At 39.2% G+C, this 27,739-nt stretch overlaps 1 long non-coding RNA gene across 13 annotated transcripts in view; it reads right to left on the reverse strand.

The window, feature by feature from the left end:
• Positions 1 to 27,739, reverse strand: part of LOC103884628 — a 228,334-nt gene that overhangs the window by 88,243 nt on the left and 112,352 nt on the right. The window lies entirely within an intron of this gene.

The following is a 27,739-nucleotide window of genomic DNA, read 5'->3' on the forward strand; positions in this document are numbered from 1 at the left end:
GGAAAGATCAGAATCTGAGGACATTCCTGCGTTAAGTATTTCTGTTCCACAGCACTCCTAAAGTTGGTAAGTGTCTGACACAGATACCCATAGCACGTTAGTGCTAAAAACGATCATAGAATGCACGAGCCCAGTCCCCTAATTTTAACAAGTGGGAAAATCAACAGAGACATTAAATAACTTATTCAAGGTCACAAAATGTCCTTTCCATGCTATATGACTTTAAATCCTGTGACTTGTGGTTATCAAAAGGAGTAGTTGTCAATGCCCTGCAGACAGAGACTACCAGAAATACACATGTAGTTGAATTATGTGCTGTGGCAAGAGAGAACACACACGGTGAGGAACCATGGGGTGTCTCAATAAGAAAGTATTATAAAGGATTTAGTGTAGAATGTTGGTCCTGCTAGGTGACTCTTGGGGAGGGTTTAAGGAAGTGAACTTTGCTGTTGATTGGATACTGTGAGGAAGCAAGAGTACTTCTATGACTAAGTATCATAATAAATCTTATGTGTAAAGAGGGATGAATAGAGCCAGGCTAAAGCCATAATTGGTTTTAAAAAATCAGCAGTCACTCATATTAGCCAGAATAAAGGGATGTTTGGTCAGTTTTATGTCTTGGACAATGTCCACAATTTATCTGTGTCAAAACATAATTACACAACGGTCTTGGTTTTTTTCTGTATCCTTCATGATCACAGAGTGGCCTTGTCTAATGTTGATATTTTGTGAAAATGTTTATTTCGGCAGGAGAACCCCAAGAACTCTTGCTGTCCATCCAGCTTCTGGATGTTGGGAACTGCTTTTCTCATTCTCACAATAATAAAACTACCATCTATGGAGCACTGTCAGTATTCCAGGAAAGTTTTACTCTTCATCACCAACTGAGGAGGTAGGTAGTATTATGATTCTAATTTTCATAAGAAGAAACGAAGGCTTGGTGAGGCTGGTAATCTCACAGCGAGTAGATGGGCAGAGCTGGGGCTCAAAACTGGGCATCTTTCGGCAGGGTGTGTACTCTGATCTTCTCCATGACACTGCAAAGCATGAACTGGAATATTGGGGTCAGGGGAGTTAACTCATGGAGATGTGGAACATTTTTGCAGTAAATACAATGAGGAGAATATTTATTCAGGGATTGCAGGCTTCCATGAATGACTGGATCATGAGACACTCAGGATGGAAGAAGAAAAAATGTGGGAAAAAACCCAACTGTGACATTTTCACCATAAAACCTTTCTTGGGAATAGTCTAATAAAAGGAAAGCTGACTTATTGTTCCTTAACTGAAGAATGACTTTTATGATTTAGAATATTATTTTAAACTTTATTCTCTGTTTCCAGTGTGAATTTAAATCAACTGACAGGAGAAGGAAAAATTCAGCAGCAACTCCTCCGACATAGAGTAACTCAGTGTAGTCAAATGGTAAAGCAAAATTGTTCAGGGCTTTCTGATGGGAGCAGCAGGCACCTGGCAGTACCAATGACTTAATCATAATGATCAAGAGGAAAATATGGTTATTAATAGCCTTATAAATGCATTTATTTTTCAGAATCACCTTTGGAGTGAAATGAAAGAATGAAACTCAAATTAATAGAGAAAGGCCCCCACTCTACTGTTCCCACACACTTCCAGGTCCTCCTGACTTCAGTGGGTGTTCTGGGCACAGAGAAAAAGCAGGAGCTCAATATTGATCTATTTCTAGTATTAGAAAGAATTATTCTCTTAAATTTCAAGGCAGCCAAAATCCTAGCATCACAGCAGCACTATAACCTGTGCTTCCCTTAATAGATCCAAGTAACAGCACTGAGATACAATATACACTCCTTTCGCAAATGAAAGAAAAAGAGTTATTTCAGATGTGGGGTGGGAGGTACTGGGGAGGTGGTTTGATTAAAAAAAGGGGAAATGGGGTATGAGATATAGCTCTTCAGCTATTGTAGCTTTTATCGATCTGTTCTTATCACACACATTCACTTTTTCAAGTATCATCATTCAACAACTTATTGTGCCAGTACTATGAAACAGGCACTGGGCTAAGCTCTAGAAATAAAAAGTCATTTAAGATTTGGTCTATAGAAAAATTAACTCAAGATGGATTAAAAACTTCAGCGTAAAACCCAAAATTATAAAAACTCTGAAAGACAACCTAGGTAATACCATTCAGGACATAGGCACAGGCAGATTTCATGATGAAGATGCCAAAAGCAATTGCAACAAAAGCAAAAATTGACAAATGGAATCTAATTATACTGAAGAGCTTCTGCACAGCAAAAGAAACTATCAACAGAGTAAATAGACAACCTACAGAATGGATGAAAAATTTTGCAAAGTATCCATCTGACAAAGTTCTATTATCCAGCATCTATAAGGAACCTAAACAAATTTACAAGCAAAAAGCAAACAACCCCATTAAAAAGGGGGCAAAGAACATGAACAGGCACTTCTCAAAAGAAGACATACATTTGACAAATAAGCATATGAAATAAAGCTCAACATCATTGATCATTAGAAAAATGCAAATCAAGGGCCCAGCATGGTGGCTCACATCTGTAAGTATAATCCCAGCACTTTGGGAGGTCAAGGTGGGTGGATCACGAGGTCAGGAGTTCGAGACCAGCCTGGTTAACATGGCGAAACCCCATCTCTACTAAAACTATAAAAATTAGCCAGGCGTGGTGGCACACGCCTGTAATCCCAGCTACTCAGGAGGCTGAGGCAGATAATCACTTGAACCTGGGAGGCAGAGATTTCAGTGAGCCGAGATCGCGCCACTGTACTCCAGCCTGGGCGACAGAACGAGACTCTGTCTCAAAAAAAAGAAAAGAAAAATGCAAATCAAACCTACAGTGAGATACCATCTCACACCAGTCAGAATGGCTATTAGTAAAAAGTCAAAAAGTAACAGATGCTGGAGAGACTGTGGAGAAAAAGGGACGCATATACACTGTTGGTGGGAGTGTAACTTAGTTCAACCATTGTGTAAGACAGTGTGGTGATTCCTCAAACACCTAAAGAGAGAAATACCATTCGACCCAGCAATCCCATTACTAGGTATATACACAAAGGAACATAAACTGTTCTATTATAAAGATACATGCATGCGTATGTTCATTGTAGCACTAGTCATAATAGCAAAGACATGGAATCAATCCAAATGCCCATCAGTGATAGATCTGGACAAAGAAAATGTGGTACATATACACCATGGAACACTACGCAGCCACAGAAAAGAACAAGATCATGTCTTTTGCAGGGACATGGATGGAGGTGGAGGCTATTATCTTTAGCAAACTAACACAAGAACAGAAAACCAAATACCACATGTTCTCAGTTGTAAGTGGGAGCTAAATGATGAGAACACATGGACATATAGATGGGAACAACACACACTGGGGCCTATTGGAGAGTGGAGGGTAAGAGTTAGGAAAAAAAACTAACCAATACTAAGCTTAATACCTGAGTGATGAAATAATGAAGCCCAATAACACACATTTACCCGTGTAACAAACCTGCACATCTTGCACATGTAGCCCTGAACTTAAAATAAAAGTTAACAAAAAAACACTTGGTCATTGCCCTCGAAAGTTCTATTTAGATTGTGTCTCTCATTCTTTTTTTGCATAACACCTTGGATATTGCCTTGCAGATGTTTCCCGTTAATGAAAATTACAACGATATTGATGATGATGACAATGGAAAGCATAGCTGTCCACAAGTATAAGTGGCAAATATAAAAAGGGCTTATCTCGGAAAACTTTTATTCATCCAATAAGTTCATCCATAGTGAGCAACTATTTTGTGGTACAGATGACACTCTGGGCTCTGTGAGAAGTACAGAAAAGACTTCCATTCTCAGGAATGCCTGGTGATTCTCTAAGCTCATCCTGGAATGAGCAGAAATGCCCAGGTCAGTCTTTGGCAGTCTTTGGTTGCTCCAAATCTCAGAAACAACTAATGGACAGTAAAGATTTGGCCTTGCTGCCTCTGTTTCCACTATACCTCTAAGGTAGAACAGAAATGTGCCCAGCGAAGTAGCATGGGACAAATAACAACCACATTAAGTACTTTCTTCTCATTCTCCGGGCAGCAGTACCAGGAAATGCATTGTACATCACACATTTTCAAGGTCATACATTCAAGGCGAGGTTATTCCTGTGCCCCACCGGAGGACAGCATCACGTGAAAGCCACAAGATCATGCCAACCCATCTTCTCCAGCAAGAGGCCTTAAGAAAGATGTGCCTGTATGGGAAGTTATCGGATTGCATCATTAACTGAAGCAACCAGTTTCATTTCAATGTGTCAGTGAGCATTGTGTGGTTTCAGAGTTGCAGGGTTAAGTGATAAGAACGTGGATAATTTTCTAGATATTTTCTAGGAGTAAATAGTGATCACTGGCTGTGGAATGGATTCTTTGTAGATGCATGTAGCTGCCTCTGCCCCAGTAAACGGGGGGCAGAGGCCCTGTGCCCTGTGGCCTCCTGGACCACTCCATGCTGCTACCACCACCACCACCCCAGGACATATCCTTGCAAAAACACCTGCTTTTCTGGATTCCCAGCTAGGCCACCTAACGCAAATTTCCCAGCAGCCTTAGCCAAGCCCCAAATTCTACATCTGTTCCACTTTCCTGTATTCCAGATCAGCACGATATCTTCATGTTTGCTATTGTGATCACTGTTGAACCACAAAGACAGGATGGAAATGACTAAGACATGCTTTTTTTTTTTTTTTTTTTTTTGGCACAGCACATAGAAGGGATGGTCCTGGATTAAATCTAGAGTTCTTAACTTTAGTAATAAAGAAAAGAAGATGGATCTCTACTGACAACTGGGATCAGAACCTCAAGAATCTCTTTAGCAAGTCTCCTCTATTAATCAAAAGGAGGTAACAAGGAAAGAAATGAACATTTATTGAGTACTTACTATTTGCCTGGCCCTCTCTTAGGTACTTTATGATCTATTTATCCTCATACCAGTCTGGCAAGTTCATATTATTATACTCAATAAAATCTACAGAACATTCTGGAAGCTCAAAGAAGCTAAAGAACTCACCTAAGATCACACTAACTAGTAAGTTGAAGCCCAGGTGTATCTGATGCCACAGATGTTTACTACAAAGGGGATCATAAGGGTGAAAGACTCTCACTCAGGATCATAGTCAATAAAGTCAATAAGTCATTCTTACCTCTTCTACAAATCTGACATAGCAGCAATGTATTCTAATGTCTTAGATTATCTAAATACATTTGTGATTTCATTAAAGCAAAATAGCAATTATGTACTTGAAATATTTATAAAATAAGTCAACTACATTTGAAAGAAAATGTAAAAGCATTGCAATTAAACAGATCTGCACACACTGCAGGGTGTTTTTCTAACAAAAGGAGTAAGGAATAACGCTGCTAATAAAAACAAAGATGATCTTGTTTAAATGTCCTAATAACTCATTTGGCGCTGTTCTGAGTGGAACTGTGTATTAGTAATTTCGAATAAAGCGTTTGATGAAAGATTAAATATATCTTTTGCCCATTCTCCTCTGCAAAGCTAGTGATTCAAATGGGCTAATTTGTTCCCTTTCTTCTCATAAAATGTTTTAAGTAATCTATAAATGTTTTTATCCTTCTATTCATATTGTAAGAGGAATCAAGTGAATAATAATGAATAAGAATAAGAAGTTATACTGATGTATTGGAAAGTAATGGGTGCTTTGAATTCTCATTTGGGCTTGCAATAAGAAACAGGAACCTCTCACATCTCAGAGTAAATATTCCCTCTGGAAACTATATTAAATAGGAGCTATCCTAACACAATTGTCTGATCACTTTTGAAAAAATTATCATGCCAATTAATAAAAAGTAAGGTTTTATTTTTCCCAGAGAAGAAATCTAAAACTGTACAATAGCTTATATATTTCGCTCTTCCAGAAAGAAATTAAGTTTGGCCGATTAAATTCTATACTGAAAATTTTCTCTTTAGCATTTCAAACTTAACAATATACAGTATTTGTGGTGCTTCTAAGCCTGTGTGGGGAAAACAGGCCAAGCCATTTTAATGTCTTTTGGGATGTAGGGCACGTAGGTTGTTTTTGACATAGATCAAAACAACTACACTCTGTGAAATGGGTAACCTAAAGGAACAAACATAACCTTGGCTAACATATCAGATTGTTCATGAAAAATACTCCTGTTTAGAGGACAGTATTGGTTAGAGAGACCTTTGGCTGCAGCATTGTACTGAAATTCCTAACGCAAAGCAAAATGTCCATAGTACCTATCATGCTTTCTGCAAGTAATTGGCTGCCTCCTCAGCTCCTGTGGGCCTCTTAAGAAAACACCAAACACCTTATTTTTTCTTATTATTCAGTTCCCAGTATCAGGCACTCAATAAATATCTGTTTAATACAATGAATGACTCTATCAACCAACATTCACTCTGAAGTAATTTCTACATTTTAGTGTCCATATTTCTGATATTTTCTTCACCAGGTATGACCTGACAAACATTCTAATTTCAAAAAAGCTGGTCACTTCCTGTTTCTGAAACCCTCAAAGCCAATTTATAAAATACGTTGATTCAGGCTCAGAGAAATGAGCATCAAGGCATGTCATATTTTCTCCATAGAGAAGCCTGGCAAAACCAATCCCTTCCCAGTCCAGGAACTGCAAAATTCCCAAAGACAAAAACCACAATGAAGAGAATCACAAGCCCCAAATAATCTACCTGCTCCAAGTTAAGGTGAAATAAAAACCTGAGCTCCTCGAAAAGATGTAAACCCACTCAGAAGGTGCAGCATTATCCACAGACAATGTACCAAGGATGTATGCCCAGAAAAGACATCTCCCTCACTGGATAACCAAGCCAACTAAAGACCTCAGCCTTTTAGAACAAATGGGTTATTCTTTGGTGGTGACATTAGAAGTGTAAATTTAGGCTGTATACTAATAAAAGAGACTGATTTATTTTTAGTCTGTTTTTCGAACATTTAAATCAAGATTTTTCTCTCCTACCTCTGGGTTAAGGGCCTCCCTGCTTCCCAAGCCTGCCTGTTTCAGGATTTGCCGTTGCCTCCTTTCATTAGTCAACTATTTACTCTCCAATCGGACTGAGTCCAAACCACAACACTGACACTCACTCTTGCACTTTCTTCTAGGCCAGGCCAGAGTCCCAGTACAATTTCAATCCACACACCTCATTCTCAGAGCTCAGCCCAAGAAAGCACATATCATGAAGGACAGAGTGGAGAAAAGGTAACATGCGGGTGATCCATGAGCAGAACAGAAATAGAAAATATATGATATTTCTTCCAGGAGCTTATGATACTTGTGAGCACCCAGGTTTACACTTTACATCCCTCACTATAGTTTTATACTTTAGGTTGAAACTGTTCTACATGTTGGAGAGAAGTGGAAGAAGGGACAATCACAGGGCTACCATGTCAGCCTCAAACACTCACATGTGCACATACTTGGCTTGGAAATGAGAAATGTGATCACATGAGTAAAGCCTCTTTTAAAACTTGTTGGTCTCTTTCAATGTTTTCTATTTAGGGCCTTATTATCCTAATACTATATGAGGTAAACCTACCACTTTGGAATAAACCTCTAATTTGGGGTGATTGAGTATTCTTTTTTAAATTCACTGAAGATAGAACAAAAATAAATAGGTTCATATTACAGCAAGTGGGATTTGGGTTTCTTACAAAAAGTTCCTGGTGATGAGAACTTATACAAATAGCAGGTTCAAGTAGAAGGGAGTAGGGTCAGGTCCCAAGTCTGAGGAGCTGGGTTGGCTTTATCACATATTAGCTGCAATCTTATTCAAGCTACTTGACCTCTCTGTACTCAAGTGTTGTATGATTTAAATAAGATAGTATAGGAAAAGTACTTTGTATCAACAAGTATTTTTTTAACAGTGTTATTTTCATCATATGAATCCAGCAAGATAAAAATCCCAAACCCAAATTTCTCATCATTGACACACAATTGCCCTGAGCCTTCACTTTCACCAGAAAAGAACCGAGGCCTGAGATGAGGGATGTTTAGTTGTGTTTGAAGTGTTCATGGGAGGGTACACAGGTAGCATATGTCTGCTCCATGGATAAAAGCCAAAATAGTAAGTAGATACTCACCTTTCAAACGTATCTAGTAGAGAATGCTTGAATTCATCAGAGAAGAGACAGGAAGTGCCAGAAGTAAGTTAGGAAAAAGTCTGAGGCAGCTTGCCAAGCCAGGAACTGACTGACAGCCGGGAGAGGCTCCTGGACATGGGGAAACAGTAAAAGAGAAATTCCAGAGCTCTGTAACAGGATTTTATGATCTTGGCTCTGAGAGAAACCCTCTGCCCACTAGGCCCTTGTGCCTAACATACATACACAGCTGCCTAAAGACTGCACAGAGATGTTGCTCCAGAAAGAGAACCCACACAGAATCCTACAGGCATCCAAGCCTGGAGCAGCCTCAGCTGGGAGGCATTTTGATTTGAGCCTAGATACCAGGGATTTACAGATGTAGCTACAGCCACTGCACTGCTCCAAGGAGGGAGACCAGAGGACAGGTACCTCCTTGCGCCCTGGGGAGGGTACTTGCCACCCTGCTGTGAGCTGCTGTTGAGACTGAGATGCAAGCAGACCACACTCCCCTCAGCTTCTTGCTCATGCTGCCTGTCTGGATGGTGCCCCACCCTCTCCAGTCCCAGGTCCTGGGTGCCATTTTCAGAGTTTAACCCTGGGCTGCACCCTACACTCAACCTGAGCTCAGGCTGACGAGGATGCAGCCACCACCCAGCCAAGGAGGGGCAGGCAAGCCAGGCTCCCCTATACATATCGAGGAAAATACCCAATGCCTTGCTATAGGCTGCTGTGAGACTGAGAATTTAGTGGACTGCACAGCTTCCTGCCCATGCTGCTCACCTGAGAAGGGTCCCACCGTCTTCAGTCACAAGTCCACACCTGGAACCATCTGGGGAGTTTAGAGATGTTGTTTGGCAACCTGGCAGTGGTGGCCACAACATTCATTGTAGTCTTGGGCCAGAGTTTCCAGCGCTTGCTCTGGAACTGGGGAAGGACCCACAGAGCCAGAATTAAGTGGCAAGTGTGGAGAGTGCCCCAGCAGTAGGCACTGAATTATGTTTTCTCCTGTTGCAGGACAGGAATGGGAGGAGAGTTGCTGAAGTCTAGGTTTCTCCCAGGCTGCAAGACTTGCATCAGAGACAGCTTTGTGATCTGGAAGCAGTCTGAGTCACTGCTGGGTCCCCCCGCCTGCTCCCTTGGTCAGTTGGGGGACAGGGCCCTATCAGCTACAAGGAGCAGGAGGGAGACAGACCCCACACCCGAGGAAATCTAATCCTTAGCACAGACTACCCCTAAGGGATGAGAGAGCACAGCCCACCAAACACCCCCTTGGGTCAAAAGAAACATAAGCACAGCACCAGACACTGGAGGCAGCACCACCATAGCCCAAAAACAGATGTGGAGAGGAATCTTCTCTCACCCTACCTTCCTCAATGCACTGTCACAGACTCAGCAGCAACTATTCCCATCAGGGCCTAGGGAGCATGAGCTGAAAGAGTCTGCTTCCCAGGCTTTTCTAGTAGCCCCAACTCCACTGAAGGCTAATATGCACTCGTAGTGAGTACTTTTTGTGCTTCTCTGTTTCCTCTGCTCCCACCTTTACCTGCTGGCTCTTACTCTTAAGCTCCATCTACTAGACTGCAGCCTGAATTACATCACCAAAGAAAATTGCATTGCTACAACAAGCCACATCTGAGTAAGCCACAGCATGAACCTCTCTGCAACCAAGAAACCTGTACAGAGCTAGGACCCTTAAAGCACCCAGAAATGCAGCCAATCAATTATATACATATATATATATATAAAATATATAAAATATAACTTTATATTATATATATATATAAAATACCACAGCTATACACCCAAAGGAAAAAAAAGATTAAAAAATCAAGGAGCCCCATCCAAACAATAGCAAATTCAAAAAGGAGGAGGAGGAGCAGGAGGAGGAGGAGGAGGAGGAGGAGGAGAAGGAGAAGGAGAAGGAGAAGGAGAAGGAGAAGGAGAAGGAGAAGGAGATGGAGAAGGAGAAGGAGAAGGAGAAAGAGACAGAGACGGAGACAGAGAAGGAGAAGGAGGAGGAGCAGCAGCAGGAGCAGCAGCAGCAGCAGCATCTGCTGTCTCAGATGAGAAGGAATCAGTGCAAGTACTCGGACAATAAAAACAGCCAGAGTATTTTAACATCTCCAAAGGATCCCACTAGCTCCCAAGCAATGGGTCCCAACCAGAATGAAATGTCTGAAATGACAGATATAGAATTCAGAATGTGGACGGCAAAGAAACTCAATGAGATCTGAGATAAAGTTGAAATATAACACAAAGAAGACAGAAAAATAATCCAAGATTTAGAAGACAACATAGCTATATTATGAAAGAACCAAGCAGAATCTTATGGAATTGAAATGTTGCTTCAGGAATTTTAAAACACAGAAGCATTAACAACAGACTAGACCAAGGTGAAGAAAGAATTTCAGAGCTTGAAGACTGGTCCTTTAAATTGACCCAGTCAGGCAAAAATTTGTTTAAAAGTAATAAAAATATAAACAAAGCCTTCAATAACCATGGAATTATATAAAGTGATCAAATCTATGATGTATTGGCATTCCTGAGAGAGAAGAAGAGAAAGTGAGCAACTTAGAAAACGTATTTGAGGATATAATTCAGGAAAATTTCCCCAATCTTGCTAGAGAGGTTAGCATGCAGATACAAGAAATCCAGAGAACTTCTGTGAGATATTATAGAAGATGACCATCCCCAAGGCAGATAGCCATCAGACTGTCCACGGTCAATATGAAAGAAAAAAAAATTAAGGGCAGCTAGAGAAAAGGATAATATAGGCTTATATTATCTGTAAAGGGAAACCCATCAGACTAAGAACAGACTTCTCATCAGAAACATTACAAGCCAGAAGAGAGAGGGAGCTCATTTTTAGTATTCTTAAAGAAAAGACATGCCAGCATAGAATTTTATATCCTGCCAAACTAAGCTTCATAAACAACAACAAAGAAATAAAGTATTTCCCAGACAAGCAATTGCTAAGGAAATTCATCATCACCAGACCAGCCCTACAAGAGGTGCTTAGGGAGTTCTAAATATGGAAATTAAAGAATGATACTTGCCACCCCAAAAGCACACACAAGCATATAGCCCATTAACTCCACAAAACAATTATACAATCAAGACTACAAACCACTAGCTAACAATACTATGACAGGGAAAATAAAAACTCACATATCTATATTAACCTTGAACATCAATGGGCTACATGCTCCACTTAAAAGACACAGAGTAGAAAATTGGATTTAAAAAATAAGACCCATCTTTCTATCTTTCTACTGTCTTCAAGAGAGCTATCTCACGTGTAATGACACCCATAAGGTCAAAGATGGAGAAATTTCTATCTTGCAAAAGGAAAACAAAAAAGAGCAGAAATCACTATTCTTGTATCAGATAAAATAGACCCTAAACCAACAACAGTAAAAAAGGATAAAGAAGGCATTGCATAATAATAAAGGGTTCAATTCAACAAGAAGACTTAACTGTCCTAGATATGTATGCACCCAACATTAAAGCACCCAGATTTAAAAAACAATTACTTCTCGACCTAAGAAAATACTTTCACAGCCACACAATAATAGTGGGGGACTTCAACACTCCACCAGCAGCATTAGACAGATTATTGAGGCAGAAAACTAAAAAAGAAATTCTGGACTTAAATATAAACTGGAACAATTAAACATAACAGTCAGAACACTCTACAGAATACTCTACCCAACAACCACAGAATATACATCATTCTCATCTGCACACAGAACATACTCTAGTATTGACCAGCTGCTCACTCATAAAGCAAGTCTCAACAATTTTTTTTTTCTAGTTTGTGTGCCCAGAGATGTTCATAGTCATCCCTGAGGATCTTTTGTATTTCTATGGGATTGGTTGTGATATTATCTTTGTTATTTCTCATTGTGCTTATCTGGATTGTCTCTCTTTTTCTCTTTGTTAATGTAGCTACAGTCTATGAATCTTGCTGATCCTTTCAAAGAACAAGCTTTTTAAATCTTGATTCTTTGTATGTTTTCTTGGTCTCAATTTCATTTAGTTCTGCTCTGATTTTAGTTATTTATTATTTCTGCTAGCTTGGGTTTAGTTTGTTCTTGATTTTCTAATTCCTTCAGGTGTGAGGTTAGGTTGTTAATTTGCAATCTTTCTATTTTCTTGATGTAGTCATTTAGTGCTATACACTTTCCTCTTAACACTACTTTTGCCACATCCAGAGGTTTCGATATGTTGTTTCTCTATTTTCATTTCTTTCAAAACATTTTTAAAATTTCTGCCTTTAGTTTGTTTTTTACCCCCAAATAATGCAAGAGCATGTTTTTTAGTTTCCATGTGTTCATGTACCTTTGAGAGTTCCTCTTGGTATTGATTTCAACTTTCATTCCACTCTGGTCCAAGAAGATCATTGGTATGATTACAATTTAAAAAAACTGTAAGACAGACATTCCCAGAGAGGCCATTTCAGAGACCTCCCCCAGGAATGCATTCTTTTCCCAGGGCTATTCCTTGCTGAGAAAAAGAATTCAGTGATATTTCTCCTATTCGCTTTTGCAAGAAGAGAAATATGACTCTGTTCTGCCTGGCCCCACAGGCAGTCAGACCTTATGGTTATCTCCCTTGTTCCCTGAAAATCGCTGTTATCCTGTTCTTTTAGCATGCCCAGATTTCATATTGTTCAAACACACATGTTTTACAAACAATTTGCACAGATAACGCAATCATCACAGGGTCCTGAGGTGACACACATCCTCACCTTTTGAAGATGACGGGATTAAGAGATTAAAGTAAAGACAGGCAGAGGAAATTGTAAGAGTATTGATTGGGGAAGTAATAAATGTCCATGAAATCTTCACAATTTATGTTCAGAGATTACAGTAAAGCCAGGTGTAAGAAAATATAAAAGTATTAATTTGGGGAACTAATAAATGTCCATGAAATCTTCACAATTTATATTCTTCTGCTGTGGCTTCAGCTAGTCCCTCCGTTCAGGGTCCCTGACTTCCTGCAACAGAAGCTGAGTTCTGAAAGCCCTGCTTTCTTCTTCAGTGGGGAGGCTTGTAGCCTGGGGCAAGATATCAGCTGTACTCACAAGCTGCGTGAATATAAACTTGGTGCTGTTAGTGGGGCATGGTGGGGGTGAGGCTGGCCTAGCTGGCTGCATGGGAGCTGGGTAAGGCCTGTCACTGCTGGCTTTCTCTAACTTTCCTGTTGACCTGTATGTTGCAGCAGAGGCAGACACAATCCCCCTGGGAACATAGCTCCACTGGCCTGAGAACCACACCCCATCCCCCACTGAGAGCCACAGCAAGGTGAGTCAGAGCTCAGACATGCCTACCCCTGCCCCCATTTGATGGTCTTTCTCTACCTACCCTGGTAGCTGAAGACAAAAGAAATAATCTCTTGGAAGCTCTAGGGCCCTGCCCATTACCTGAGAAATCTGGCTTTCTTTTTTTTTTTTTTTTTTTTTTTGAGATGGAGTTTCCCTCTTGTTGCCCAGGCAGGAGTGCAATGGCACAATCTTGTCTCACCACAACTTCTGCCTCCCAGGTTCAAGCGACGATCCTGCCTCAGCATCCTGAGTAGCTGGGATTACAGGCATTCACCACCACACCCGACTAATTTTGTATTTTTAGTAGAGACGGGGTTTCTCCATGCTGGTCAGGCTGGTCGCAAACTCCCGACCTCAGGTGATCTGCCTGCCTCAGCCTCCCAAAGTACTGGGATTATAGGTGTGAGTCACCATGCCCAGCCAAAACCTGAATACTTATCCACGCAACCTCAGGGCAAAATTGTATCCCCACTATACTACTACAGCTGATGCTCTCTTGAAAGCACCACTTCCTGACTGGAAGTCAACCAACTCAAGCCATTACAGCAACTCATAAAAGAGAAACCCTGTCCCAAGAAAGGAGAAAACAAGAACTAATTCCACCAGCTATAGCATCCTGGCAAACCAGAGGTCCTGAGTCTGCCCACGGGACAACTTCACTCCTAGCACAACCAGCATTCAGGAAAACCAGCACACTAAACAAAACTACAACCAAGGACCCACACAGAGTCTACTTCACTCCCCTGCTACCTACACTGGAGCAGGTGATGGTATCCATGGCTAAGAGACCTGAAAGCTGATCACATTACAGTACTCTGCAGACACTCCCTAGTACATGCCCAGAGCCTGGTAGTTCTGCTGGGTGGCTAGACCCAGAAGATCAATAACAACCACTGTAGTCCAGCTCTCAGGAAGCCCTATCCCTAGGGGGACGGGGGAGAGTACCACATCAAGGGATCAACCTATGAGACAAAAGAATCAGCCTTTGAGCCCCAGATCTTTTCTCTGACGTAGTCTACCCAAATGAGAAGGAACCAGTAAAATAATTCTGGTAATATGACAAAGCAAGGTTCTTTAACATTCCCAAAAGATTACATTAGCTCACCAGCAAATCCAAACCAAGAAGAAATCTCTGAATTACCAGATAAAGAATTCAGAAGGTTGATTATTAAGCTACTCAAGGAGGCACCAAAGAAAGATGAAAACCAACTTAAAGAAACTTAAAAAATAATACATGATATGAAAGAAGAAAAATCTTGAAAGAAATTGTAGCATAAGGAAAACAATTACAACTTCTGAAAATGAAACACACACTTAGAGAAATGCAAAGTACAATGGAAAGTTTCAACAATAGAAGAAAGTACTTTAGAGCTCAAAGACAAGGCTTTTGAAATAACCCAATCTGACAATGACAAAGAGAAAAGAATTTTTAAAACATGAATGAAGCTGCCAAAAAGTGTGAGATTATGTTCAACTGAACCTCAGAAAAATTGGTGTTCCTGAGGAAGAAGAGAAATCTAAAAGTTTGGAAAACTTAATTGAGAGAATAATCAAGGAAAACTTCCCTGGCCTTGCTAAAGATCTAGACATCCAAATACAAGAAGCTCAAAGAATACCCAGGAAATATACTGCAAAAGATCATCATTTAAGTGCATAGTCATCAGGTTATCTAAAGTCAAGATGAAAGAAAGAATCTTAAGAGCTGTGAAGCAAAAGCACCAGGTAACCTATAAAAGAAAACCTATCACACTAACAGCAGATTTCTCAACAGAAACCCTACAAGTTAGAAGGGATTGGGGTCCTATCTTTAGCCTCATTAAACAAAACAATTATCAGCCAAGAATTTTGTATCCAGTTAAACTAAGTTTCATAAACTAAGGAAAGATAGTCTTTTTCAGACAAACAAATGCTGAGAGAATTTGCCACTACCAAGCCAGCACTAAAAGAGCTGCTAAACAAAACCTCAAAATACACCAAAATAAAACCTTAAAGCATAAATCTCACAGGGCCTATCAAACAATAACACAATGGAAAAAAAAAGGTATTTAGGCAACAACTAGCACAATGAATAGAATACTACCTCATATCTCAATACTAATGTTGAATGTAAATGGCCTAAATGCTCCATTTAAAACACACAGAACGGCAGAGTGGATAAGAATTCACCAACCAGGTATCTGCTGTCTTCAAGAGACTCACCTAACACATAAAGACTCATATAAACTTAAGGTAAAGGGGTGGAAAAAGATATTCCATGCAAATGGACACTGAAAGCAAGCAGGGGTAGCTATTCTTATATCAGACAAAACACACCTTAAAGCAACAACAGTTGAAAAAGACAAAGAGGGATATTATATAATGATAAAGGAACTAGCCCAACAGGAAAATATTACAATCCTAAATATATATGCACCTAACACTGGAGCTCCCAAATTTATAAAATAATTACTACTAGACCTAAGAAATGAGACAGATGGCAACACAATAATAGTGGGGGACTTTAATACTCAACTGACAGCACTAGACAGGTCATCAAGACAGAAAGTCAACAAAGAAACAATGGACCTAAACTATACCCTAGAACAAATGAACTTACCAAATATTTATAGGGCATTCTACCAAACAGCTGCAAGATATACATTCTATTCATCAGCACATGGAATATTCTCCAAGATAGCCACAAAACAAGTTTTAACAAATTTAAGAAAATCGAAATTATATCAAGTACTCTCCCAAACCACAGTGGAATAAAATTGGAAATCAACTCCAAAAGGACCCCTCAAGACCATGAAAATACATGAAAATTAAGTAAGCTATTCCTGAATGATAGTTGAGTCAACAATGAAATCAAGATAGAAGTTTAAAAATGCTTTGAGGCCAGGCACAGTGGCTCACACCTGTAATCCCAGCACTTTGGGAGGCCGAGGTGGGAGGATCACAAGGTCAGGAGATTGAAATCATCCTGGCTAACATGGTGAAACCCCGTCTCTACTAAAAATACAAAAAATTAGCCAGGCATGGTGGTGGGCGCCTGTAGTCCCAGCTACTCGGGAGGCTGAGGCAGGAGAATGCTGTGAATCTGGGAGGCAGAGCTTGCAGTGAGCCAAGATAGCACGACTGCACTCCAGCCTAGGTGACACAGCGAGATTCTGTCTCTAAATAAATAAATAAATAAATAAATAAATAAATAGATAAATAAAAATGCTTTGAACTGAATGATAACACTGACACAACCTATCAAAACCTCTGGAATACAGCAAAAGCAGTGCTAAGACGAAAGCTGATATCATTAAATGCCTACATCAAAAGGTCTGAATGAACACAAACAGACAATCTAAGGTCATATCCCAAGGAACTAGAGAAATAAGAAAAACCAAACCCAAACCCAGCAGAAGAAATGAAATAATCAAGATCAGACCAGAATTAATGAAATTGAAACAAAAAAATACAAAAGATAAATGAAACAAAAAGCTGGTTCTTTGAAAAGATAAATAAAATTGATAGGCCACTAGTGAGATTAACAAAGAAGAGAGAATATCAAAATAAGCTCAATTAGAAATGAAATGGGAGACATTACAACTGATACCACAGAAATACAAAAGATCATTCAAGGCTACATAGACACCTTTACATGTACAAACTAGAAAACCTAGAAGGGATGGATAAATTCCTGGAAATATACAACCCTCCTAGATTGAACCAGGAAGAAATAGAAACTCTGAACAGACCAGTAACAAGCAGCAAGATTGAAATGGTAACAAAAAAGTCACCAACAAAAAAAAAGCCCAGGACCAGATGGATACACAGCTGAATTCTATCAGACATTCAAAGATCAATTGGTACCAATTGTATTGAAACTACTCCAAAAAATAGAGAAAGAAGATAAATCGTTTTATGAAGCCAGTATCACCCTAATACCAAAACCAGGAAAGGACATAACAAAAAAAGAAAACTACAGACTGATATCCGTCATGAACATAGACACAGAAATGCTCAACAAAATACTAGCTAACTGAATCTAACAGCATATCAAAAACATAATCCACCATGATCAAGTGGGTTTCATACCAGGGGTGCAGGGATAGTTTAACATACACAAGTTAATAAATGTGATACATCATATAAACAGAATTAAAAACAAATCACATGATCATCTCAATAGATGCAGAAAAAACATTTGACAAAATCCAACAGCACTTTGTGATTAAAACCCTCAGCAAAATTGGCATAGAAGGGATGTATCTTAATTTAATAAAAGCCATCTATAATAAATCCAAAACCAACATTATACTGAATAGGGAAATGTTTAAAGCATTCCCCCTGAGAACTGGAACAAGACAAGGTTCCCACTTTCACCACTTCTATTCAACATAGTACTGAAAGTCCTAGCCAAAGCAATCAGACAAGAAAAAGAAATAAAGGGCATCCAAATTGTTAAAGAGGAAGTCAAACTGTCACTGTTCACTGATGATATGATCATATACCTAGAAAACCCTAAAAACTTATCCAAAAAGCTCCTAGATCTGATAAATAAATTGACTAAAGTTTCAGAACACAAAATCAATGTACACAAATCCATAGCACTGCTATACACCAACAGTGACCAAACTGAGAATCAAATCAAGAACTCAACCACTTTTACAATAGCTGCAAAAATAAAAATAAAAATAAAATACTTAGAAATATACCTAACAAGCAGGTGAAATAATTCTACAAGAAAAACTACAAAACACTGCTGACGGAAATCACAGATGACACAAACAGATGGAAACACAACCCATGCTCATGGATGGGTAGAATCAATATTGTGAAAATGACCATACTACCAAAAGCAATCTCCGATTCAATGCAATTCCCATCAAAATATTATACCATCATCATTCTTCACAGGACTAGAAAAGCAATCCTAAAATTCATACGGAACCAAAAAAAACCTGCAGAGCCAATGCAAGACTAAGAAAAATAACAAATCTGGAGGCATCATAGTTCCTGACTTCAAACTATACTATAAGGCCACCATCACCAAAACAGCATGGTACTGATATAAAAATATGCACATAGACCGATGGAACAGAATAGAGAACCCAGAAATGAACCCAAATACTTACAGCCAACTGATCTTAGACAAAGCAAACAAAAACATAAAGTGGGGAAAGGACACCCTATTCAATAAATAGTGCTGGGATAATTGGCAAGCCACATGTATTAGGTTGGTGCAAATGTAACTGCAGTTTTTGCCATGAAAAAGTACTGGCAAAAACCCGCAATTATGTTTGCACCAACTAAATAGAAGAATGGAACTAGATCCTCATCTCTCACCTTACACAAAAATCAATTCAAGATAGATCAAAGACTTAAATGTAAGACTTGAAGCCATAAAAATTCTAGAAGACAACATCAGAAAAACTCTTTTAGACATTGGCTTAGGCAAAGACTTCATGACCAAGAACCCAAAAGCAAATGCAACAAAAACAATGATAAATAGATGGAACTTAAACTAAAAAGCTTCTTCACAGCAAAAGAAATAATCAGCAGAGTAAACAGACAACCAGATATTGATCATTAAGACGGATGGGAGGCAGGGCTAGATTGCAGCTCCGTACAGATAAGTGTGAGCAGGCTCACACTGTGAATTTTAGCTTCAAATTAACTGCAAGAACAAAGCATCAATCCGAGAGGACCCACATACCCTCTGAAGGAAGAGGACTGATCCTGCAGGACCCAGGAGACACCCCAAATACTGTGAGTGCCCCAACTGCAGAAGTGAGAAAGGGAGACCCACCTCTCCCAAACACACTTCCCCACTAGAGAAACTTTTTTTTTTCTAGAAATCTTTTTTTTTTTTGCAGGAGAAGTTTCTGACTTTACCTGGAGCTGAGTCAATTGGGAGAGCAGAGTGAAATACAGGGGTACAGGAAGCAGCAGAAAGGCCCTGGGAGCTCACTGGGTCCCCAAGCAGGCCATTCCTGCTAGCAACACAGGGATTCATCAGGAGGGTGGCCAGAAGAGCAGGGAGTAAAACTCCATAGGGACAAGGAAATCTCTAGTTGAACTTTGTAACAATTTGAATGGAGCAAGAAGTCTGCTGGCCAGAACTCAGGAGAGGGCATGAATCCTGTGTGCAGATTTCACAGCTGGGGGAAGAACCAACCCCAGCTGGGAGGCAGGTAGCCGGCGGCAAGCTTTCAAGCCCCTCTCCCTCACTGCCTAGAAATGGGCTCTGGGCTGTTGTGGGGGTGGGGGCATAGTTGGAGTGAGACTGGCCCTTCAGTTTGAGTGGGAGCTGGGTGAGACCTGTGACTGCTGGCTTTCCCCCACTTTCCTGACAACCTGCATGACTCAGCAGAGGCAGCCATAATCCTTCTAGGTACACAACTCCAGGGACCTGGGAATCTCACCTCCATCCCCAACAGCAGCAGCAGCAAGATCTACCCAAGAAGAGTCTCAGCTCAGACACGCCTAGCCCCACCCGTACCTGATGGTTCTTCCCTACCCACCCTAGTAGCGGAAGACAAAAGGCATATAATCTTGGGTGTTTTAGGGCCCCGCCTACTGCCAGTCCCTCTACAACCCCCAGTGCCAGCCAGGAGCCAGGTAGACTCGTTGGGTCGCTAGACCCAGAAGAGAGACAACAATCACTGCAGTTCAGCTTACAGGAAGCCACAACCATAGGAAAACCGGGAGAGTGCTACTTCAAGGGAACACCCCACGGGACAAAAAAATCTGAACAACAGCCTTCAGCCCTAGACCTTCCCTCTGACAGAGACTACCCAAATGAGAAGGATCCAGAAAACCAACCCTGGTAATATAACAAAACAAGGCTCTTCAACACCCTGAAAAAATCACACTAGTTCACCAGCAATGGATCCAAACCAAGAAGAAACCTATGATTTACTGGAAAAGAATTCAGTTTAGTTATTAAACTAATCAGGGAGGCACTAGAGAAAAAGGCAAAGCCCAATGCAAGGAAATCCAAAAAAATGATACAATAAGTGAAGGGAGAAATATTCATGGAAATAGATAGCTTAAAGAAAAAACAATAAAAATTTCAGGAAACTTTGGACACTTTTAGAAATGTGAAATGCTCTGGAAAGTCTCAGCAATTGAATTGAACAAGTAGAAGAAAGGAATTCAGAGCTCAAAGAAAAGGTCTTCAAATTAACCCAATACAAAGAACACAAAAAAAAAAAAGAATAAGAAAATATGAACAAAGCCTCCAAGAAGTCTGGGATTATGTTAAATGACTAAACCTAGGAATAATTGGTGTTCCTGAGGAAGAAGAGACTTCAAAAAGCTTGGAAAACATACTTGGGGGAATAATCGAGGAAAACTTCCCCAGCCTTGCTAGAGACCTATACATTCAAATACAAGAAGCACAAAGAACACCTGGGAAATTAGTCACAAAAAGATCATCACCTAGGTACACTGTCATCATGTTAACCAAAGTTAAGACAAAGGAAAATGTTAAGAGCTGTGAGACAGAAGCACCAGGTAACCTGACAAAACTATCAGATTAACAGCAGATTCCTCAGCAGAAACCTTAGAAGCTGGGAGGGGTTGGGTCTCTATCGTCAGTCTCCTCAAACAAAACAATTATCAGCCAAGGATTTTGTATCCAGCAAAATGAAGCATCATATATGAAGGAAAAATACAGTCATTTCCAGACAAACAAATGCTGAGAGAATTCACCATTACCAAGCCACTACTACAAGAACTGCTAAAAGGAGCTCTAAATCTGGAAACACATCAAAACAGAACCTCTTTAAAGCACAAATCACACAGGACCTATAAAACAAAAGTACAAGTTAAAAAGCAAAAACAAAAAACAAAAAAACCAAACCACACAGGCAACAAAGAGCATGATAAATGCAATGGTACCTCACATTTCAATACTAACATTGAATGTAACGGCCTAAACGTTCCACTTAAAAGACGCAGAACCACAGAATGGACAAGAATTCACCAACCAATCTGCTGCCTCAGGAGACTCACCCAATACATAACGACTCACATAAACTTAAAGTAAAGGGGTGGAAAAAGGCATTTCATGTGAATGGACACCAAAAGTGAGCAGGGATAACTATTCTTATATCAGACAAAGCAAACTTTAAAGCAAGAGCAGTTAAAAGTGACAAAGAAAGACATTATACAATGATAAAAGGCCTTGTCCCACAGGAAAACATCACAGTCTTAAACATATAGGCACCTAACACTGGACTCCCAAATTTATAAAACAATTACTAAAAAATGAGATAGACAGCAACACAATAATAGTAGGGAACTTCAATACTCCACTGACAGCACTAGACAGGTCATCAAGACAGAAAGTCAACAAAGAAACAATGGACTTAAACTATGCCTCAGAACAAATGGACTTCACAGATATATACAGAACATTTCATCCAACAACTGCAGAATATACATTCTATTCAACAGTGCGTGGAACGTTCTCCAAGATAGACCATATGATAGGCCATAAAACGAGCCTCAATAAATTTAAGCAAATTGAAATTATATCAAGCACTCTCTCAGACTACAGTGGAATAAAACTGGATATCAACTCCAAAAGGAACCTTCAAAACCATGGAAACTAAATAACCTGCTCCTGAATGAGCATTGGGTCAAAAATGAAATCAAGATGGAAATTAAAAATTATTTGAACCGAATGACAATAATGACACAATCTACAAAACCTCTCGGATACAGCAAAGGTGGTAGAGTAAGAGGAAAGTTCATAGACCTAAACATCTACATCAAAAAGACTGAAAGAGCACATAGTGACATTCTAAGGTTACACCTCAAGGAACTAGAGAAACAAGAACAAATCAAAAACAAACCCAGCAGAAGAAAGGAAATAACCAAGATCAGAGCAGAACTAAATGAAATTGAAACAAACAAACAAAAAAATACAGGAGATAAACAAAAACCGGGTCCTTTGAAAGGATAAATAAAATTGATAGACCACTTGCAAGATTAACCAAGAAAAGAAGAGAGAAAATCCAAATAACCTCACTAAGAAATGAAACAGGAGATATTACAGCTGACACCACTGAAATAAAAAAGATAATTCAAGGCTACTATGAATACCTTTACTCACATAAACTAGAAAATCTAGAAAAGATGGATAAATTCCTGAGAAAATACAACCCTCCTAGCTTAAATTGGGAAGAATTAGATACCCTGAACAGACCAATAACAAGCTGCAAGATTGAAATGGTAATTTAAAAATTACCAATAAAAAACAGTCCAGGACCAGAGGTATTCACAGCAGAATTCGACCAGACATCCAAAGAATCGGTACCAATCCTTTTGACACTATTTCACAAGATAGAGAAAAAAGGAACCCTCCCTAACATATTCTGTGAAGCCAGTATCACCCTAATACCAAAACCAGGAAAGGACATAACAAAAAAAGAAAACTACAGGTTGATATCCTTGATGAACATAGATGCTAAAATCCTTAACAAAATACTAGCTAACCAAATCCAACAACATATAAAAAAGATAATCCACCATGATCAAGTGGGTTTCATACAAGGGATGCAGGGATGGTTTAACATATTCAAGTCAATAAATGGGATACACCACATAAGCAAAATTCAAAACAAAAATCACATGATCATCTCAGCAGATGCAGAAAAAGCATTCAACAAAATCCAATATCCATTATGATTAAAACTCAGCAAAATCAGCATAGTACAAGGGACATACCTTAATGTAATACAAGCCATCTATGACAAACCCACAGCCAACATAATACTGAATGGTGAAAAGTTGAAAGCATTCCCTCTGAGAACTGGAACAAGACAAGGATGCCCACTCTAACCACTCCTCTTCAACATAGTACTGGAAGTCCTAGGCAGAAGCAATCAGATAAGAGAAAGAACTTTAGGGCAAATAGGTAAAGAGGAAGTCAAACTGTCACTGTTTGAGGGTGATATGATCATTTACCTTGAAAACCCTAAAGACTCCTCCAGAAAGCTCCTAAAACTGATAAAAGAATTCAGCAAAGTTTCCGGATACAAGATTAATATACACAAATCAGTAGCTCTTCTACACACCAACAGTGACCAAGCAGAGAATTAAATCAAGAACTCAACCACTTTTACAATAGCTGAAAAAACAAATACTTAGGAATATACCTAACCAAGGAGTCGAAAGACCTCTACAAGGAAAACTACAAAATACTGCTGAAACAAATCTTAGAAAACACAAACAAATGGATACACATCCCATGCACATGAATGGGTAGAATCAATATTGTGAAAATGACCATACTGCCAAAAGCAATCTACAAATTCAACACAATCCCCATCAAAATACCACCATCATTCTTTACAGAATTAGAAAAAACAATTCTAAAATTCATAGGGAACAAAAAAAGAGCCCACATGGCCAAAGCAATGCTAAGTAAAAAGAACAAATCTGGAGACATTACACTACCTAATTTCAAACTATACTATAAGGCCATAGTCACCAAAACAGTATGGTACTGGTATTAAAATAGGCACATAGACCAATGGAACAGGATAGAGAACCCACAAATAAACCCAAATACTTATAGCCAACTGATCTTCAACAAAGCAAACAAAAACATTAAATGGGGAAAGGATACCCTTTGCAACAAATGGTGCTGGGATAATTGGCTAGCCACATGTAGGAGAATGAAACTGGATCCTCATCTCTCACCTTATATAAAAGTCAACTCAAGATGAATTAAGGACTTAAACCTAAGACCTGAAACTATAAAAATTCTAGAAGATAACATTGGAAAAACCCTTCTAGACGTTGGCTTAGGCAAGGATTTCATGATCAAGAACCCAGAAGCAAATGCAACAAAAACAAAGGTAGATAGATGGCACCTAATTCAACTAAAGAGTTTTACACAGCAAAAGGGACAGTCAGCAGAGTAAACAGACAATCCACAGAGTGGGAAAAATTTTTCACAATCTATACATCTGACAAAGGACTAATCTCCAGAATCTAAAATGAACTCAAACAAATCAGTAAGAAAAAAAACAAGCAATTCCATCAAAAACTGGGCTAAGGACATGAATAGACAATTCTCAAAAGAAGATATACAAATGGCCAACAAACATATGAAAAAAATTCTCAACATCACTAATGATCAGGGAAATGCAAATCAAACCCACAATGCAATACCACCTTACTGCTGCAAGAATGACCATAATCAAAAAATCAAAAAACAGTAGATGCTGGCATGGATGCAGTGAACAGGGAACATTTCTACAGGGCTGGTGGGAATGTAAACTAGTACAGCCACTATGTAAAACAGTGTGGAGATTCCTTAAAGAACTAAAAGTAGAACTACATTTGATCCAGCAATCCCACTACTGGGTATCTACCCAGAGGAAAAGAAGTCATTATTCCAAAAAGATACTTGCACATGCACGTTTATAGCAACACAATTCACAATTGCAAAATCGTGGAACCAACCCAAATGCCTATCAATCAACAAGGGGATAAAGAAACTGTAGTGTATACACACACACACACACACACACACACACACACGACAGAATACTACACCATAAAAAGGAATAAATTGACAGCATTTGCAGTGACCTGGATGAGATTGGAGACTCTTATTCTAAGTGAAGTAACTCAGGAACGGAAAACCAAACATCATATGTTCTCACTGATATGTGGATGCTAAGCTATGAGGACAGAAAGGCATAAGAATGACACAATGGACTTTGGGGACTTGGGGGGAAGTGTGGGATGTGGGTGAGGGATAAAAGACTACAAATATGGTGCAGTATATACTGCTCGGGCAATGGGTGCACCAAAATCTCACAAATCACCACTAAAGAACTTACTCATGTAACCAAATACCACCTGTACCCCAACAACTTATGGAAAAATAAAATAATAATAAATTGTTTTAAAAAAAACAGATAACCCACAGAGTGGGAGAAAATCTTCACAAACTATTCATCTGACAAAGGACTAATATCCAAAATCTACAAGGAACTCATACAAGGAAATCAGCAAGAAAAACAAATAATCCCATAAAAGAGTGGGCTAAGGACATGAAGAAACTTTCTCAAAAGAGGATATACAAATGGCCAACAAACATAAAAAAAAAATGCTCAACATCACTAACGATCAGGGAAATGCAAATCAAAACCACAATGAGATACCATCTTACTCCTCCAAGAATGGTAATAGTTTAAAAATAAAAAATAACAGATGTTGGTGAGGATGTGGTGAAAAGGGAACACTTTTACACTGCTGATGGGAATGCAAACTACTACAACCACTATGGAAAACAGTATGGAGACTGCTTAAAGAACGACCCACGATTTGATTCAGCAATCCCACTACTAGGTATCTACCCAGAGGAAAAGAAGTCATTATATGAAAAAGATACTTGCACATGCATGTTTATAGCAGCACAATTTGCAATTGCAAAAATACGGAACCAACCTAAATGCCCATTAATCAATGAGTGGATGAAGAAAATGTGATATATATATACACCATGGAATACTACTCAGCCATAAAAAGTAACAAAATAATGGCATTTGCAGCAACCTGGATGGAATTGGAGACCATTATTATTATAAGTGAAGTAACTCAAGAATGGAAAACCAAATATTGTATGTTCTCACTTATAAGTGGGAGCCAGGCTATAAGGATGCAAAGGCATAAGAATGATGCAACGGACTTTGGGGATTCAGGAGGAAGTGTGGCGGGGGGGTGAGGGATAAAAGACTACACATTGGGTACAGTATACACTGCTCAGGTCATGGGTGCACCAAAATCTCAGAAATCACCACTAAAGAATTTATCCATGTAACAAAACACCACCTGTTCCCCAAAAACCTACTGAAATTTAAAAAAAAAAAAAACAAAAAAAAAAAAACAACCCTGATGTTGGCAAGATTATGGAGAAAAGAAAACACTTATATACTGTTGGTGGGACTGCAAATCTGTTCAGCCACTGCAGAAAGCATTTGGAGATTCCTCAAAAACTAAAAACAGTTTTACCATTCAACCCAGCAATCCCATTACTGGGTATGCACCAAAAGGAAAATAAATCATTCTACCAAAAAGACACTTGCACTCATACATTCATTACAGCACTATTCACAATAGCAAAGACACAGAATTAACCCAGGTGCCCATCGATAGTGGATTGGATAAAGAAAATGTGGTACATACACACCATGGACTACTCCACAAACATAAAAAGAATGAAATCATGTTTTTTGCAGCAACATGAATGCAGCTGGAGGCCACTATCCTAAGTGAAGTAACATATAAGCAGAAAACCAAATACCACATAATCTCATTTATATGTGGTAGATAAGCATTGGGTATACTCAGACATAACAACAGGAACAATAGACATTGGGAACTCAAAATGGGGATGGGGGGGAAAAGGGTTGAAACAGTACCTATCAGGTGCTATGTTGGTACTATTTGGGCAAAAAGTGAAGAAGCCCAAACCCTAGCATGACACAATATACCCTTGTAATGAACCTGTGCATGTACCTCATGAACCTAAACTCAAAAATCAAAAACAAGTATTTGGATCAATTTTTTAAAAAGCAAATAAAAAATAAAGTTGTGTTTGGACAAGATGAATAAGGAAGGGAAGGGTACCTCTGGGGAATATGGCACAGTGTTATCATTACAACAGAGGTAGTGTTAGAGTGTTATCACTATAACAGAAGTAGAAGATGGTAAAAGGAGTTGGCAACATTCCTCTCCACCAAGGATGGTCTGAAGTATGGAAATATTAGGAGGAAAATTAGGTCTAAGAAGATTGGGTGAGAAAATAGCAAAGATCATCAAGCAACTTTAACTCAAAACTCTAAGCCAGACACATTTCTAATGTAAGGAAATAAAAGGACTTCCAGGTTTGAGCTCAGAGCACCATTAATAACCTTGTGAGGAACCACAATCTGTAGAAGAAAGGCCGGAATACTGCTCCAATTTTCAGAGTTGCTCTTTCCAGAAATAATGATCCACTGAGTTTGACATAAGTCCTCTGAAAATTCTACAATGGATAATTTTATATGACTTTTGAAAATAATTATGTTACAGACAAAGTGTAAATATTATCAACTTGACACAGTGAAAGCAAAATTACAGCTGAGAAAAAAGAGAAGGTGACGAGGCATATAAAAAGTGGCAGAAAGGATAGGAATATGAATGCCCTTGTCCTACAAAGTGGATGGTCAAGAGATTATGTTCATAGCTGATTGAACAAAAAAGAGGGGTTTAAGTACATTATTCCGAGTTACAAAAG

This window comes from Papio anubis, chromosome 3 (assembly GCF_008728515.1).
Source record: "Papio anubis isolate 15944 chromosome 3, Panubis1.0, whole genome shotgun sequence".
Classification (NCBI taxonomy): Eukaryota; Metazoa; Chordata; class Mammalia; order Primates; family Cercopithecidae; genus Papio; species Papio anubis.